General features: G+C 36.0%; 1 pseudogene across 1 annotated transcript; it reads right to left on the reverse strand.

Moving 5' to 3' along the window:
- Nucleotides 1–4,478: 4,478 nt before the first annotated feature.
- Nucleotides 4,479–16,233, reverse strand: LOC115967318 (annotated as a pseudogene). Its single transcript, XR_004086436.1, has 2 exons — nucleotides 15,300–16,233; nucleotides 4,479–5,202 (listed from the first exon to the last, which is right to left on the reverse strand). The product of XR_004086436.1 is annotated as a trimethyltridecatetraene synthase-like (transcript).
- Between the last annotated feature and the right edge of the window lie 237 nt (nucleotides 16,234–16,470).

The following is a 16,470-nucleotide window of genomic DNA, read 5'->3' on the forward strand; positions in this document are numbered from 1 at the left end:
ATACGTTGGGTTTGCATTCATATTTATATATAGTACTATGTTATTGAAAATAAAGAGTTAATAATTAATAATTGTGAAGATAAATATAGTACTATGTTATTTAAAATCAATTACCATTCTATTTTTTATTGTATAAAATTTTGAATGATAGGACACAATACACAATTTTAAATGTATAACAACTAAACAAAAGAGAGATGACCATGTATAACTTGTTTAAGGAGAAACTAAAGAATTTTATTTCCTCCCCCCCCCCCCCAAAAAAAAGGTAGAAACTAAAGAAAAAAAAAAACTAAAATGCAAATTATACCATCTAAGTTTAATTGAAATTCATATCAGTCATTTGACTTTATTTTTATATAATTGAGTCATCTAAGTTTTAAATTTATTCAATTCAAGTCTTCCGTCTAGTTTTGTTAAAAAATTGTTGTTGGAAAAATTGTTCTCATATGAAAAAACTCTATAAAATTAAAAAAAAATATTTAATAGATTTTTTTATGTGAGAATTTTTTTATAATTTTTTTAGGCTAAAATGTAAAGTGCACCCACTAAATTTAACTGAAATTCATTTCTGTCTTCTAACTTTACTTTTGTTCAATTAAGTCCTTTAAGTTTCAAAGTTATTCAATTCAGACCTTTTGTCCACTTTCATTAAAAAATTTATCATTAAGTATGAAATTAACTAATGAAAAAAAGATTTTTCAAAAAAAATTCTTGCATCAAAAAATCTATAAAATATTTTTATTAACTTTATAAATTTTTTTTCATGTGAAAATAATTTTTTTAAGGGAAATTTTTTTAACAAAATTGGGCATAAGGCCTGAATTGAATATATTTGAAACATAAAGAACTTCATTGAATAAAAGTTAAGTTAGATGACTGAAATAAATTTCACCTAAATTTAAATGATGCAATTTGCATTTTAGCATTTTTTATATTAGTTAATTGCATATTTAATGACAATTTTTAACAAAATTAGATAAAAGACCTGAATTGAATCGATCTAAAACTTAGAAGACCCAATTGAACAAAAATATAGATAAAGGCTAGAAATGAATTTCAATCAAATTTATTGGGTGCAATATGCAGTTTAGCTACACACAACAAAATAAATAAATAAAATCCAAAAAAATTCAAAAAGAGAAGAATACATTATCCATTGGCCCAAAAGTCAATGGGCCTCAAATCCATTGAACTCAAGTCATACATAAAAACCCGTAAGGAAACCCAACCCATATATACATTGGGCTAGGCTGCGAGGTTGCGATTCTCTATAAAATAAAACACTTGTCCAATTCCAGAGCTACTCTTTCGTTTGCTTTTTCTTGACGAGCCAAGACCAAAACCAAGGTTTTACCAAAAATAATATGTTATAACGTAATACTTATTACTATTCATTTATTTGGTGACAACACAAGAATAGGACCCTAAAGTTTTTCAAGAAAAAAAGAATCTTGAAGATAATAGAATGAAAACATTTTAAATCAAATTGTTAAGTTGTAACATTAGAATAAAATTTAAGAAATATTTTAGGAAATATCTTAATCATATAATTATATTTCTTAAAAAATATTATTCATTAAATTTGAAATAGAGATTGGTTATTTTTTATGATTTTTTTTTTTTTTCATAATTGTTATGTTCATATGGAAAGTTTTTTTATTTGAAAATATATTAATTTTAGAAATCAATACACCTACTATAGAATAGCTATTATAGCGCTTTTAAAGAGAAATAATTATTCTTCATTTTAAAGAATAACTATTCATAATGAATTATTATTTTTTGTAATAAAAATATAACCAAACTACTGAATAACTAAACCATAGGAATAATTATTACATTACAGTACTTATTACAGTCTACCAAACATACCTCTAAAGTAACAAAAGTAGGATATTTAGACTAAAAATGCATTAAGGCTAATATGATTGCTCTAATGTGCCATTTATCATGGTAACAAAATTCAAGAAAACAATTATTTATCACTTACATGCCAAAAAACAAACTTGAAAAGGATAGGAGTAGAGGAACAAGGTATGCATAAGAAAATCCTCAAAAAAAATTATCTTTTCCTTTGCAAAGAGAGTTTGATCTTTCACTCAAGCTTAATTCAGAGCGTCAATATTCTTTTGCTTCTTTTCTTTTGTAGGTATCCATCCTTTAAGTCAATTGTGCAACTAATTATATGTCACGGAATGTAACCACGGTTTTTAAAACAAGGATGTTTGATGTGCATATGAAATATATTAAATAAATTACTGTCATATTTGCATAGTTTGCTTTACATTTATGCTATTTTATGACCAATTATAAATTATCTTTGTTTTAAAGTAGATGATAAAGACTATCCAGGACATGTTGAACAATTCACAAGTTGAATGCTAGGTGTACTAGGCCAATTGTCAAGCCAACTTAAGAGCTAGTCATGAAAAGAATTTTAAAAAATAAAATAAAATAAAAAATATGAAGAAAAAGAATAAGAAGTAAGTCCAGCCCAGGCGTGAACTGCAAGAAGAAAATTAAAGAATAAAAAGTGAGATCCAAGTTTTTTTTTTTTTTTTAAGTTTCAATCTATGATATCCACTCTTGATAATTACTTTTTATTATCAAACCAAAATATCAATTAGTTTTTTGTATAGGTGGGGAGCGAATCTCAAATCTCCTATTCGAATATAAAAGACTTTACTAAATGAAACCCAAGTTTAATGTGCTAAACATGTGGCTTGCAAACATAAAAGCTCCTAGTTTAACTAAGGACTATGTCATGGTGTCAGAAGACTTTTCTCATATACAAAGGCTTAGGTTAGTATTTTATTTTTGCGTTTTATTTCAATTGCCATGAGTAACTAAATTTTCAATTAAGGTTAACAATAAAACTTTGTTAAAGATTATCAGTATTTATTTATTTATGAGATTTGATTTTTCTCATAATTGTTGTTCTTTAATGATTTAATCCTTTTTGCTTTATATTAATTGACTAAAATATGATTCTCAATATGACTTCAATTATATTTTGTCATGATTTAGGATTTATCTTAATTGATTGAATGTTTAGTTTATTATTTCTTGATTTTAAAATTGGTTATCTCTTGTAATTTCTTTGTCAATGAACATAATTGATCATTTGATTTTATAATTAGGAAGTGAAGAAGAGTATACCTTAAATTTTAAACTAGAGATTTTAATGAGAATATCTTCCATGATATATTATATCTTTGCTTAGATTAATTGATTGTTTGTTTTTATTCAATTTCAAAACAACCAATTTTTATCAAAACAGATTAGGATTTAGTTGGTTAAGATTTGATTAATTTTCTTTTGTTCATACAAGTCCCTATAGATTCAACCTCGCACTTGCCAAACTATATTTCAATACAAATTTTGGTGCCATTGTCAGGGAGTTGGATAGGAAAATATATTAGACCTTAATTGAATTTTTCCTTTTACTATTTGTAGTTAGGATTAAAAACAGATATATATATATATATATATAATAATAATAATAATAAATTTAATCTTTTTCTTGTTTATTTTATGCTTCTAGACTTGTCCTTGTATATATTTTCTTGTCTAGTTTTTTTTTTTTTTCTTTTCTTTTTTCTTTTGTTCTGGCTGATATTTGGCAATAATTAAAATTTATAACAATCAGCTTAATAAGGTACTTCTTCTCCTCTCCACCTTACTAACATTATACTTGTTTCTCATGTTGCATATCCATATCTTGCTCTTATATCTTTCTAGGCATATATTTGAGAGTATCATTTTTAACATTGAGGACAATGTTTGGCTTGGGTTTGGGGGAGTGTACTTGAATTTTTATCTTTCTTTTATTTTATTTTTTATAGTTGTGCTGGAAAAAAAAAATATTTTGCCTAGCTTGAGGTTTAAGTTTTAATTTCATTATACTACTCTTGCATAAGGAAATTCACCGCTTTCATACTCAATATTCATTGCGCATACACGTAACCACTTAGACACAACTTGTTGTTGAAAGGTAAAAGTGAATAGAAAATCTTGAAGATAACAATGTGGAGATTATAACCCTTGTGAATTTCTAGCCTATCATTATGTTTGACTGGTTATTTAATTTTTCTAATCTCAAAGTTCATTTGGAAGTGCATAACATATTTCTCTTGTTGTAATCTTATTGTTTTTTCCTTTGGCCAAGAAAAAAATTTTAATATTTTTATGCCACACTTGAGTCTTTTGAAGTTATGGATATTGAAAGAACTTTACTAGTCTTTGAGAGATGAGATTAGGCTATTTTTGTTTATTTTAAGCCATATATGTGGATTTTTTTTTTTTTTTGATACATTATCGCTAATCACACTATTGAGTCTTTTAATTAGCGAGTTTTATTTCTTAAAGCCCGTTATCCATTGTGTTTCCAAGTAGGAATTTGATCAAAAAGTGATATTTTTATATATGTATATATAACATTTGGATGCTGAATTAGCTATATCAACATCACAAACTGATTTGACAATCAATTATGCCACACACAGGAACAAGATTTTATTTTGGCTCAAAATAAAACAAGCTGGATTATTCATGCTGGAAGTTACAACTAATAGTCTAATATAGATGGAGTGGGAGTCGAGGCTTTAGGACTGCAACAAGTGGGGACTTTCTAGGAGTAGATAAACCATAAACTTCTTCCATGCTCAAATCTCCTGGCTTCACATTGTCCGGCAATTTCCATTCAAATCCATGTAACAGATTAGCCAAGCTCGAACTAATCATCTTTAGTCCGAGGCTGTAGCCAGGGCACATTCTCCTCCCTGACCCAAATGGCAAAAGTCCAAAATATTGTCCCTTCACATCAATATCCTTCCCCAAGAACCTATCTGGATAGAACTCTTCAGGTGCATCCCACAGTGAAGGATCTCTCCCAATACTCCATGCGTTTACGAAGACTCTAGTTCCTTTATAGATTTTGTAACCAGCTACATCACAATCTTCAAGTGCTAAATGTGGTGCAAGCAATACAACCACAGGATGTTTCCTCATTGTCTCTTTCATAATTGCATCAATATATGGAAGTTGCGGAATGTCTTTCTCTTCCACCCACCTCTCTCTTCCAATTACTCCATCGAGTTCTTCGATTGCCTTTTGTATGAGGTGTGGTTGATTTAAAAGTTCAGACATTGCCCATTCCACAGTTTTTGCAGAGGTATCTGTACCCCCAGCTATGAGGTCCTGCGTTTGATGCACATAACCAAAACCAAAAATATATATCAATTGATGGGGTGGACTTGAAACTTAAAACTCGAATGGTTGATGAGTAAAATCATTTGTCCAATTTTGAGTGTTCCATTTTTAGGTTCCTCAGAAACTATAGCATGTCATTTTCTTTTCTTTTCTTTTTTTCATTTTAACTTTAGTTACTTTATTTAAAATAAAAAATAAAAATAAAAATAAAAATGTGTTACAGGCGGTAATTAGTGAATTATAAAATAAAGAGTCTAACTTACCTCTAATAAAATTTGAATAGCACACACTATAAGAAAAAAGACATAATACAAGTATTATTACCAAAAAAATAAATAGAGGTAATATTTAAACTATTGCAACAACATCACCCACTATGCCACTAATAATCCAACGGTAGTGATTAAAACTCAATGCCACATAGCAAAAATTAATGGAACAAACCTATTAAGCTAACGACGACGTTTTAACGCTTGAAGTTTAAACATCATTTTTATTTTCTTCTGTAGCATCACCTTCGCAATACTGGTATGAACGCACAACTGGGCAAAAGCTTAATATGTTCTCCATTGTTTCAGAGTAAGCATTAGGCATTTTTATTGTTCAATTTTTTATGCGATCTCCACACATAGAGGCATAGACAGACAAAAACAGACCCCAGAAGAATGCTAACGATGTGGTTTCTAATATGCTGCAAAATAATAGAGAATCAAAACTTGGATAGTCTTGTTATTTTGTAATTTTGCATGATGAATGCTGGTTGTTTTGTAATGGGGTGGCGTGTTCTGTAAAAGGGCAGTTTTTTATCTTGGGTTTAACAATAAGACATGCCAAGTGTTTGAGAAAAGTTTCCAATTTTAAATTGGGGCTGCTATTAATTATTTCAAAAGTTCATTTGTATTTACCTTTTGTAAATCTTCTTTCAGATTAGATCAATAAAAATTTATCATTAATATTAGAAGTCTCTTGATGACTGTAAGGACACAATTCTCTGGCGGCCCAATAAGGATGTTGGGCTCACGCATGGAAGATCCCTCACAATATGATTTGTAGAGAGTGGGCTTGAAAAGCTAGCTGTTGGTCACGGGGCGATACCCGGTCCTGGTTTTAGAGGAATTCGTGTAGAAGAAAGGATTTGGGCTTGAACGTTTAAGCCCTACGGCATCGCATCCTATGGGATGGGCCTCCTCGGACTTGATCCGAGGACCATTAGGGTCTTACCCAGGTTACCCGACGATGGGTTTTTTTTCTGTAATCTCAGGTGTTGTTGAGATATTCTCACCCAAATCGTCTCCCTTTTTTGGAGGTGGAATGGGAGTCCCCTTTCGATTTACTTACTTTCTTCTTTTATACTCGTCTGCGTTAACTGTCCTTCGTCCACGTGTAGGGTCAATTTTTACAAGACTGATATTTGTCCCATCAGTCTAATCCCAGAATTGTTGGGGATGGTTGATAAGGCTGCAGAGTACGGCTCTATCAGGTGCAGAGTCTTATCTGGCAGGGTAGTAAGGATAACTTCCCCCAAGATATTTTGGATCTCCTTACAAATTCGTTCCTATACCAGTTTTACCCCTTTATTCCGGTGGGATTCTGGATCTGCCGAGGACTGAACTGTCATCGGCTGCCTCCCAAAACTGTTTTGTGCTCTGTATTGTAGAGTTTGGGCCACAGCTCTCCTCAGCTTGGGCCTTCGGATTTTCCAAGAGCAACTGGGCCTGGCCCTTAAATTATTGGGCTCCACAATAGCCCCTCAAAACCCTGCTACCCGACTTCTTAGTTGGAAAGGAGGGTTTTGGTAAACCCGGGCCTTCAGTATGGCTTTATTTAATTCAGCCCTGCATTTAATGTGGGCGGTTTTCCACCTGTCCAGGAAACTCGCCGGTTTACCAGGTATTCCCTTTAATCCGTTCGTAATCTACTCCTGCCGTTTGGCTGTCCAAGATGCTCCTTTAATGACTTCTCTTTACGAGGCTAATTTGCGTTCGGCAACTCATCTGATGAGGTGGGGAAGTGGAACGGACACACCTTTATTCTTCAGATTCCTTTTGGAAACCTGAATGAATTTAATTCCCTTCGTTTTGCCCTTCCTATAAGAAGGCAAGCAGGAGGCCATCACTTTCGTGCAAACTCCCTCTCATCCTTCTGAGATTTGAAACCCCTAGCCTCCCTTAGCGTTCACTTAACCCCATTGTCATACACCCAATCAGAATGCGTTTACCATAACGAGTGATGAAAGAACCATACCCCTCCTCAAAGCACAGTGTTCTAATAAAGCTCGAAATGGCTCCGTCAGGGCAAGCCTGGCGGAGACTTAAGATTCGTCTCACCTTCCCTTCAGCCAAAATCCGAAGCAGGGACTCATCACGTCCAACTTTCGGCGTGATTGAGTCGAGAACTCCCATCATCATAACCAACCGCTCTCTTATGAGCTCACCTAGTATAGCCCCAGCGTGTTAGGAGTCAGGACCGAGGCAGGGACTAAGTGTCTCTGCTTCTTCCTTTCTTCGTTCACTGGTGGCCCTCTCCGCCTTCCTTCCCTAGTCTTCCCAGCACCAGATCCATTCTGGTACTTTCTCTTCTCCCTCTTTTGCTCCCTTTCTTTTTTTCATCTTTTCTCTCTTCTTCTCCTCCTTCTCTACTCATGTCCTCCATCTTCCTCATTCATCTCCTCCATCTTCTTCATTGATTTCTTCCTTACTATTTCCTTCTCTTTCATCTTTTTCCAAAGAAAGTTCTTATCATAACATGAGCAGCATTGAGGCAGAGATTGGAGAGACTTTTGAAGACGAGTTTAAAAGACGTCTGACTGTTTACATATCTGTACTACGGATGTTATTGTTGCTTAGGCAGTTCACATTTTGTATAGGCTTGTTTGAGCCCCTCTTTGTACGTTGTAATGATTTTTCGTATTAATAAAAAATTGTTGTCATTTCATTTCGCATATTCTGTCTCTTTGTTTTTATAAATTTGCAAGTGCTGCTCGGCTCAATAATATCGCATCTAAATCAATGACGACTAAGACCAAGATACTTAATAATAAAAAGATGTTGCCATAACTCCATAACTTTAATAGAAGTGCTTGGCACAATAAGGCCGACCAGTGAAAAGTAATACTTACCCACGCTAGCCGAGGAGAGAACCGAAGGCTTGATGCCGTGTGAGAAATAACCATCTGAAGACATATCACCCGCCAAATGAACAGCCCTCTTAGGCTACTGAATACTGGGGCGTCCCACCACCGTCCTTACACCTTTGTTGGCCTTAACCTTTTATGGTGTTTAAGCCGTGGACGGAGTAACCTGACATTTTTTTTATCAAGTAGCCCATCTTACGGAATTCAAACCTCTTCTTATCCAAGTAGTTGGTTTCTCCCATTGGCTTGAGTCCGAGGACCATACAAGGCCTTGGTTTTGTATAAAACTTGTAATTTCTTTCTTCATTTTTTTTACTCGGTTTCCCCATAGGCTTGAGTCCGAGGACCATGCAAGGCCTTGGTTCTGTCCAAAACTAGTGATTTTTTCTTTTTTGTACTTGGTTTCCCTATAGGCTTGAGTCCGAGGACCATGCAAGGCCTTGGTTCTGTCCAAAACTGTAATTTTTTCTTTTTTGTACTTGGTTTCCCCATAGGCTTGAAGTCCGAGGACCATGCAAGGCCTTGGTTCTGTCCAAAACTTGTGATTTTTTTTTCTTTTTTGTACTTGGTTTCCCCATAGGCTTGAGTCCGAGGACCATGCAAGGCCTTGGTTCTATCCAAAACTTGTAAGGTTTATTTTTTGTACTTGGTTTCCCCATAGGCTTGAGTCCGAGGACCATGCAAGGCCTTGGTTCTGTCCAAAACTTGTAAGGTTTATTTTTTGTACTTGGTTTCCCCATAGGCTTGAGTCCGAGGACCATGCAAGGCCTTGGTTCTGTCCAAAACTTGTAAGGTTTATTTTTTGTACTTGGTTTCCCCATAGGCTTGAGTCCGAGGACCATGCAAGGCCTTGGTTCTGTCCAAAACTTGTAAGGTTTATTCTTTTTGTACTTGGTTTCCCCATAGGCTTGAGTCCGAGGACCATGCAAGGCCTTGGTTCTGTCCAAAACTTGTAAGGTTTATTCTTTGTACTTGGTTTCCCCATAGGCTTGAGTCTGAGGACCATGCAAGGCCTTGGTTCTGTCCCTGGGCCCATATGCTGAACGGGCCTGGGCTGCGAATTTACTGGGCCCACAAATTAAGAGGTATTTCCGTAGTCTTTGATCACGCGGTACTTTTTGGCGTCCCAGTGTTCGAGGTGCGCCTTCTCGAGACTCCTTTAACCTCAGGGTTGCAGACGACGTTGGAAATCGAGCCAGAGACATTTTGTCTGTAGCGTTCCTTGGGACGCTGCGTAAATTAAATGCCACCACCTCGTCTTTTTAAATAAATAAGAGAGAAAGTTGCTTTACCTACGCACAAATCCTTCAGTTTCCTCCCTTAGCACATCATGTTTGAGGCGAGGGTTGGGGAAAAGGAACTTTCTCCGCCACAGAGGCGCCATGTCCTCCTGAGGCTCAAAAGAGTGATGTACGGGCAAAGGAGGCATAAATTCAAGAGAATACTCCAGTTCGGCAGAGGGGAAAGGGTGTTTCTCCCTCTTTTAGTCAAAATCCGAAGCAGGTTCTGGTCATGCCAGATTTTTGGTATGTCAGAAGAAGGAATTTCCGCCATCAGCGCCGTCTGCCTTGTAGCAGGCAAATTTTTGTGGGGGCTCCCCAACTTCCGGTTCCCTGCACCTTTTCTGTAGATGGTGTTAGCCTGAGGTCAGGTTCCCTGCACCTTTTCTTCACCGGTGCAGGCCCCAAGTTGGGTTCTTTGGCTGCCTGAGTTATGGGCATGTAGAAGCGTTGAGGAATAGTTTCCTTAGACGACATCTTGGAACAGTAGCCAACCTCTCATCTGCGCCTTTTTTCTTCGGCTTTTCTTCATTCTATTGTATCTTTTTTCTTTTCACTTGCATAGTTAGTTGTAATGTAAGCTTGTTTTAGCTTTTCACTGTACACTGTACTGTTCCTTTGTCTTAATAAAAGATAAGTTCATTTCTTTACACATGCTTTTCTTCTCTGCAACAACTACTTTGCGCATGAATATTAAATGTAAGCTTGCCCTTAATAATATTCCGGGCAGAAAAATGCCTTAACGCAAATTCCTACCAGTTTAAACTCACAAATATTATCAAGTATAACAAGGGTAAGCCTTAATAAATTAAACTCTTGGAACTAACCGGGATAACCGCTGAGTGCTGCGCGATGCATGCTAGACCAATGTCCGAGAGGGTGGCCGAGTAGCGAGGGACTTTGATTGTGTTTTTGGGTAATATATTGCACTATATCACATCGATCCCTTTGGTGTTGGGGATCCGAGGGTAGACTGGGGGATCCGTGCAGTTTTAGGGATCAACCCTACTGTCAACGGGGAGTTCTCCTCGGATGGATTTTAATGTTCAAGTAACAGTTTTTCTTTTATGTACTTGGTTTCCCCATAGGCTTGAGTCCGAGGACCATGCAAGGCCTTGGTTCTGTCCAAAACTTGTGGATTTTCTTTTATGTACTTGGTTTCCCCATAGGCTTGAGTCCGAGGACCATGCAAGGCCTTGGTTCTGTCCAAAACTTATGGATTTTCTTTTATGTACTTGGTTTCCCCATAGGCTTGAGTCCGAGGACCATGCAAGGCCTTGGTTATGTCCAAAACTTGTGATTTTTTCTTTTTTGTACTTGGTTTCCCCATAGGCTTAAGTCCGAGGACCATGCAAGGCCTTGGTTCTGTCCAAAACTTGTTATTTTTTCTTTTCTGTACTTGGTTTCCCCATAGGCTTGAGTCCGAGGACCATGCATGGCCTTGGTTCTGTCCAAAACTTGTTATTTTTTCTTTTCTGTACTTGGTTTCCCCATAGGCTTGAGTCCGAGGACCATGCAAGGCCTTGGTTCTGTCCAAAACTTGTATTTTCTTTTATGTACTTGGTTTCCCCATAGGCTTGAGTCCGAGGACCATGCAAGGCCTTGGTTCTGTCCAAAACTTGTTATTTTTTCTTTTTTGTACTTGGTTTCCCCATAGGCTTGAGTCCGAGGACCATGCAAGGCCTTGGTTCTGTCCAAAACTTGTATTTTTTCTTTTCTGTACTTGGTTTCCCCATAGGCTTGAGTCCGAGGACCATGCAAGGCCTTGGTTCTGTCCAAAACTTTATTTTTTTCTGTACTTGGTTTCCCCATAGGCTTGAGTCCGAGGACCATGCAAGGCCTTGGTTCTGTCCAAAACTTGTATTTTTTCTTTTTGTACTTGGTTTCCCCATAGGCTTGAGTCCGAGGACCATGCAAGGCCTTGGTTCTGTCCAAAACTTGTATTTTTTCTTTTCTGTACTTGGTTTCCCCATAGGCTTGAGTCCGAGGACCATGCAAGGCCTTGGTTCTGTCCAAAACTTGTAAAATTTCTTTTATGTACTTGGTTTCCCCATAGGCTTGAGTCCGAGGACCATGCAAGGCCTTGGTTCTGTCCAAAACTTGTTATTTTTTTTCTTTTTTGTACTTGATTTCCCTATAGGCTTGAGTCCGAGGACCATGCAAGGCCTTGGTTCTGTCCAAAACTTGTGGATTTTCTTTTATGTACTTGGTTTCCCCATAGGCTTGAGTCCGAGGACCATGCAAGGCCTTGGTTCTGTCCAAAACTTGTAAAATTTCTTTTATGTACTTGGTTTCCCCATAGACTTGAGTCCGAGGACCATGCAAGGCCTTGGTTCTGTCCAAAACTTGTGGATTTTCTTTTATTCGGTTTACTTTTCGACCATAAGCCCCTATACCAGGGCGGGGAAAGTTGGCTTGAGGCCGGAAGCCCCTAGAGATGCCCGCGCCCTTGGCACTGTAAGGCGTAGCCCTAGCAGAAGCTTATGCCGGAGCAACAACTGTATGTCGCCGGAGTCGGAGGAAGCCCCAGAAATTTCTGCTTGCTAGAGAGCTGACTCCATCGCCACCTGTGCCAACGCGCAAACCTTCCCACAGACGGCGCCAATTGTAAGGACACAATTCTCTGGCGGCTCAATAAGGATGTTGGGCTCACGCATGGAAGATCCCTCACAATATGATTTGTAGAGAGTGGGCTTGAAAAGCTAGCCGTTGGTCATGGGGCGATGCCCGGTCCTGGTTTTAGAGGAATTCGTGTAGAAGAAAGGATTAGGGCTTAAACGTTCAAGCCCAAATCCTTTCTTCTACACGAATTCCTCTAAAACCAGGACCGGGCATCGCCCCGTGACCAACGGCTAGCTTTTCAAGCCCACTCTCTACAAATCATATTGTAAGGGATCTTCCATGCGTGAGCCCAACATCCTTATTGGGCCGCCAGAGAATTGTGTCCTTACAATGACAATTTTTTTTTTTTTTTTTTTTTGGGGAATAAGGAAGAACCTTGGTTGGCTGTCTGGAAAAAGAAAAAAAGAAATTCTTGGGCAAAAAAACATATTTTGCTCATTTGTCAATTCTTATTTCTTCTCCCGTTCAAATTTTTGCCTAGAAGAGTTGTGCCTTCACACTTGCAATGGTGATGCAGCGAAAAAGAAATGATGTTTAAACTTCTAGAGCTAATGCAGAGTTAGCTTAGATGGTTTATTCCTTTAGTTTATGCTTTAGTTAGAAGGAAGTAGTGTTGGGTTTTAATCTCAACATTAGATTTATTAGTGGATAATATGGTTGTTTCTCGTTAAAACAAAAGAAGATGTTCAGTTAAAATTTCAATAGAGATAAACTGGACCCTAAAATAAAACAATCAAAGTGAGACAAAGGATATTTATTCCATGTTTGCAAATTTCATTTTATTCTTATAAGTAGTGCAGCTTGTTTAAAATGTTTATGGGTTAATAAAGTATTAAATTTTGCATTTGACACTTAATGATTCAAGATTTATTTGCAATATGTATTCGACCATCCAAAATCAACCTTAAAAATAACAAACTAGTGGATTTATTGGATTGGAAGTTGCGATTTTAAATGGAAAGCTTTAATTAATGAGAATAAATTTGTTAATTTTAACATAATAATGTACCTTGGCACCCAACGAACTTTATAATTTCTCAATTTCAATACTAATTTTAGATGGTGATATGGACATTGAAAATTATCTCAACCTAAGATGTAACCCATACTTTCACATAAAAACACGGGACAATATTGATGATAAGGTGATCTTATCTAAGTGAGTGAGGTGCAGGATCATTCCAATTTTTGCACTAGGTACTATGAATGTGTCATTTGGCACCAAATTTAAGAAAATTAAATTGGATAAATGACTCAAAATTAAATTATATATATATATATATATATGTGTGTGTGTGTGTAATTATTGTGTCTTTTTTTGGTAGAATATTATGTAATTTTGGAATATTATATATATATATATATATATATATATGTATATATATATGTGTGTGTGTGTGTATGTGAGAGAGAGAGAGAGAGAGAGAGAGAGAGAGAGAGAGAGAGATTATCTTGTCTTTTTTTTGGGTGGAATATTATGTAATTTTGGAACAGGTGCTACAAATGACCCCACAATCATAATTGTTCGAAAACTATGGTTTTGACTTATAATAAGGATTTTATTAATGTATGCCCTTAGGGCATATATTAATTTTCATTTTTGGAAAAAATTTCTCGAAAATTGAAAAAGTAATGACAACTTTTTCAATTCCCGAAAAAATATTTGTAAAAATAGAAAACTTAATGTGTGCCTTAAAGGCACACATTAACCGGACCCTATAATAATACCAAGACAAACATGTTTTTCACGTGGTTAATTAGGATCAAATATCATTGAGGCAAGACCCACTTGCCTAGATCTTACCGTGAACTGTACTATATAAAAAGAGCAAATGACTCTATATACTGTAACTTTCATTTAGTCCAATTTTGTCCGTTTGTTGAGAGGCCAAATCGGTGCGTTGGCTGAATGAGAGAGTATTTGGATTGATAAAAAAATAAGTTATATAACTTAGTTTTCATCACCCAAAATTCAAAAAATATGGGATCCACTGAGTTATAATGTGTTTGGACAAATTCTTGAGTTCAATTCTTATAACTCAAAACTCAAAAATATGTTTAGAGTTATAGAAACTGAAAAAAAAAAAAAAAAAATTATATGTTTTCAAGTTATGAGAATTGAGTTTCAATGGCAAAGTTGTAATTATTCGGCAACTGTGAGGCCCGTGGCAGTGAGTGGTCACGTCAGACCCATTGAGACCATTGGTTGTGCTCTATTTGCTTTTCTTTCAGTTTCTAAGGCCTTGAACTTAGTCCACTATATTTATCAAAGTGCTATTATTTATGAATTCACTATATTTATCTTGTTCTTGATGTTTATGCCCTTTTAAGATATGTTTATGATAATATAGAATAATTAAATTTTGGGATGGTTTGGTTGCATTTTGATAGGGACATTGGCCAAAGGTCAAGTTTTTGGTGGTTTGAGAGAAGGAATTAGCTTTTGTGTTTCTGATTGTAGCTTGATTTGTTGGTTGGTGGCAGGTTTGAGACCTTTGTGGGATACCGATCGATTGTGGGCAATGAAATTGGTTTGGAAAATTCATATTTATTTTTTTGTAGTTTATTGTTTTCATCTGTTTATTCATTAGTAGTTTAGGATAAAAATTGTAAATTTAAATGTAGAAGTGTATGTTTGATTCATAACTAATGATTCAATCATGCAACGTTGCACGTACAAGAACTATATAAAATGTTTTGCATATTGATGAATCCTAGATGGATTTAGATAACTGTAAAGGAATATTATACAAGAACTATATAGAATTATTTGCATTTTGATGAATCTTTGATTGGTTTAGGAAACTGTAAAGGATTGCAATATATAATTGTGTGATTTGCAATATATAATCATAGCTAGAAAAGTATAGGATACTGCAAAAAGTTGTCCTTTATGTAATTGTTTTTTCTTTCTATTTTTTTTGGGTAAAAGTCCTTTATGTAATTCACTAGTGGGATAACATATATTTTGTTCACATACCTTCCCCGAGTCAAACAAGAGAAAAAAAAAAATAATAATAATAATTGAAATAGAAAGGTAATAGTAGTACCTGAGTGAAACCCTTTACACCCTCATAGGTTAACTTAACGTCAAGATCAGGATCATCACTTAGCTGCAATAATAAATCCACATGTCCTTTGGCACAAAATGCTTCACTCGTTCTTTCTTTGCTTTGTGTTCATCAAACACATGGTCATAGAATCGATCAAGTTTTTTCTTTAAGGCCTTCATTCGTTTCACGTACCCTTGTAAGTCTAAAAAATTGAGCCATGGTATCCAATCCCCTATGTTGAATACCCCATTTAGCAAGAACACCTCGTCTAACATTTCTTGAAATTCTTCAAGCGTCACAATCGAAGTTTCATGTTTGGACTCACTAAAATACTTCTTACCCAATACAATTCTGCTTATAATGCTTAGAGTAAGACGGGAGAGATGATCTTTTAGCATAATTGGATTCCCTGACAAGGTGCCAAGGCGTGACACAAAGGCTCGCATTTCTTCAACACGAACATATTGAAAGGTTTCGAGTCGTTTTGAGCTAAATAGCTCAGAGAGGAAAATCTTACGCCCTTGACGCCAATAGGGTCCATAAGGTGCCCATGTAATATTGAGATAGTTATAAGTGATATATTTACCAACAGCAGTTTGGGGTCTAGAAGCAAAGACATGGTCATGTGTCTTCAGGATTTGCTTTGCCACTTCTGCAGATGATGCAACCATAACAGGAAAGGATCCAAACTTGAGTTGCATAATTGGTCTATATTTTTGGGCCAATTTGTGAAGAGATTGATGAGGAAGAGGACCGATAAGGTTTAGATTGCCTATGATAGGCCAAGTTTTGGGACCTGGGGGAAGTTTTAGTTGGTTGCGTTTGAAGGGTAATAATAATTTTGAGAGGAAAGCTAAAGCTGCTAGGGATGCCATTGCTAAAAGAGCCCAATAGGGAGACTCCATTGGTTGGAATTTAATTTGGGTTTATGGTAGTGAGATTTTGAAGTGAATTATGGGTTTATATAGTCGAATAAGCTAGTGTAATGCTTCTTAGGGCCTTTCAATGTTCAGTGCATAGTTACCGCAGATTCGTGATCATGAAGGCACGGTAGGGCCTTCTTAGGCCCTTTCAATGTTTTCTACACTGACCTATCTAAAAGGACCTGCTAACCGAAAAAAATTATTAGCACAAGTGGGTCTAGTGCAGGGACGGACCCAAGTGGGGG

Source organism: Quercus lobata, chromosome 11 (assembly GCF_001633185.2).
Source record: "Quercus lobata isolate SW786 chromosome 11, ValleyOak3.0 Primary Assembly, whole genome shotgun sequence".
NCBI lineage: Eukaryota > Viridiplantae > Streptophyta > Magnoliopsida > Fagales > Fagaceae > Quercus > Quercus lobata.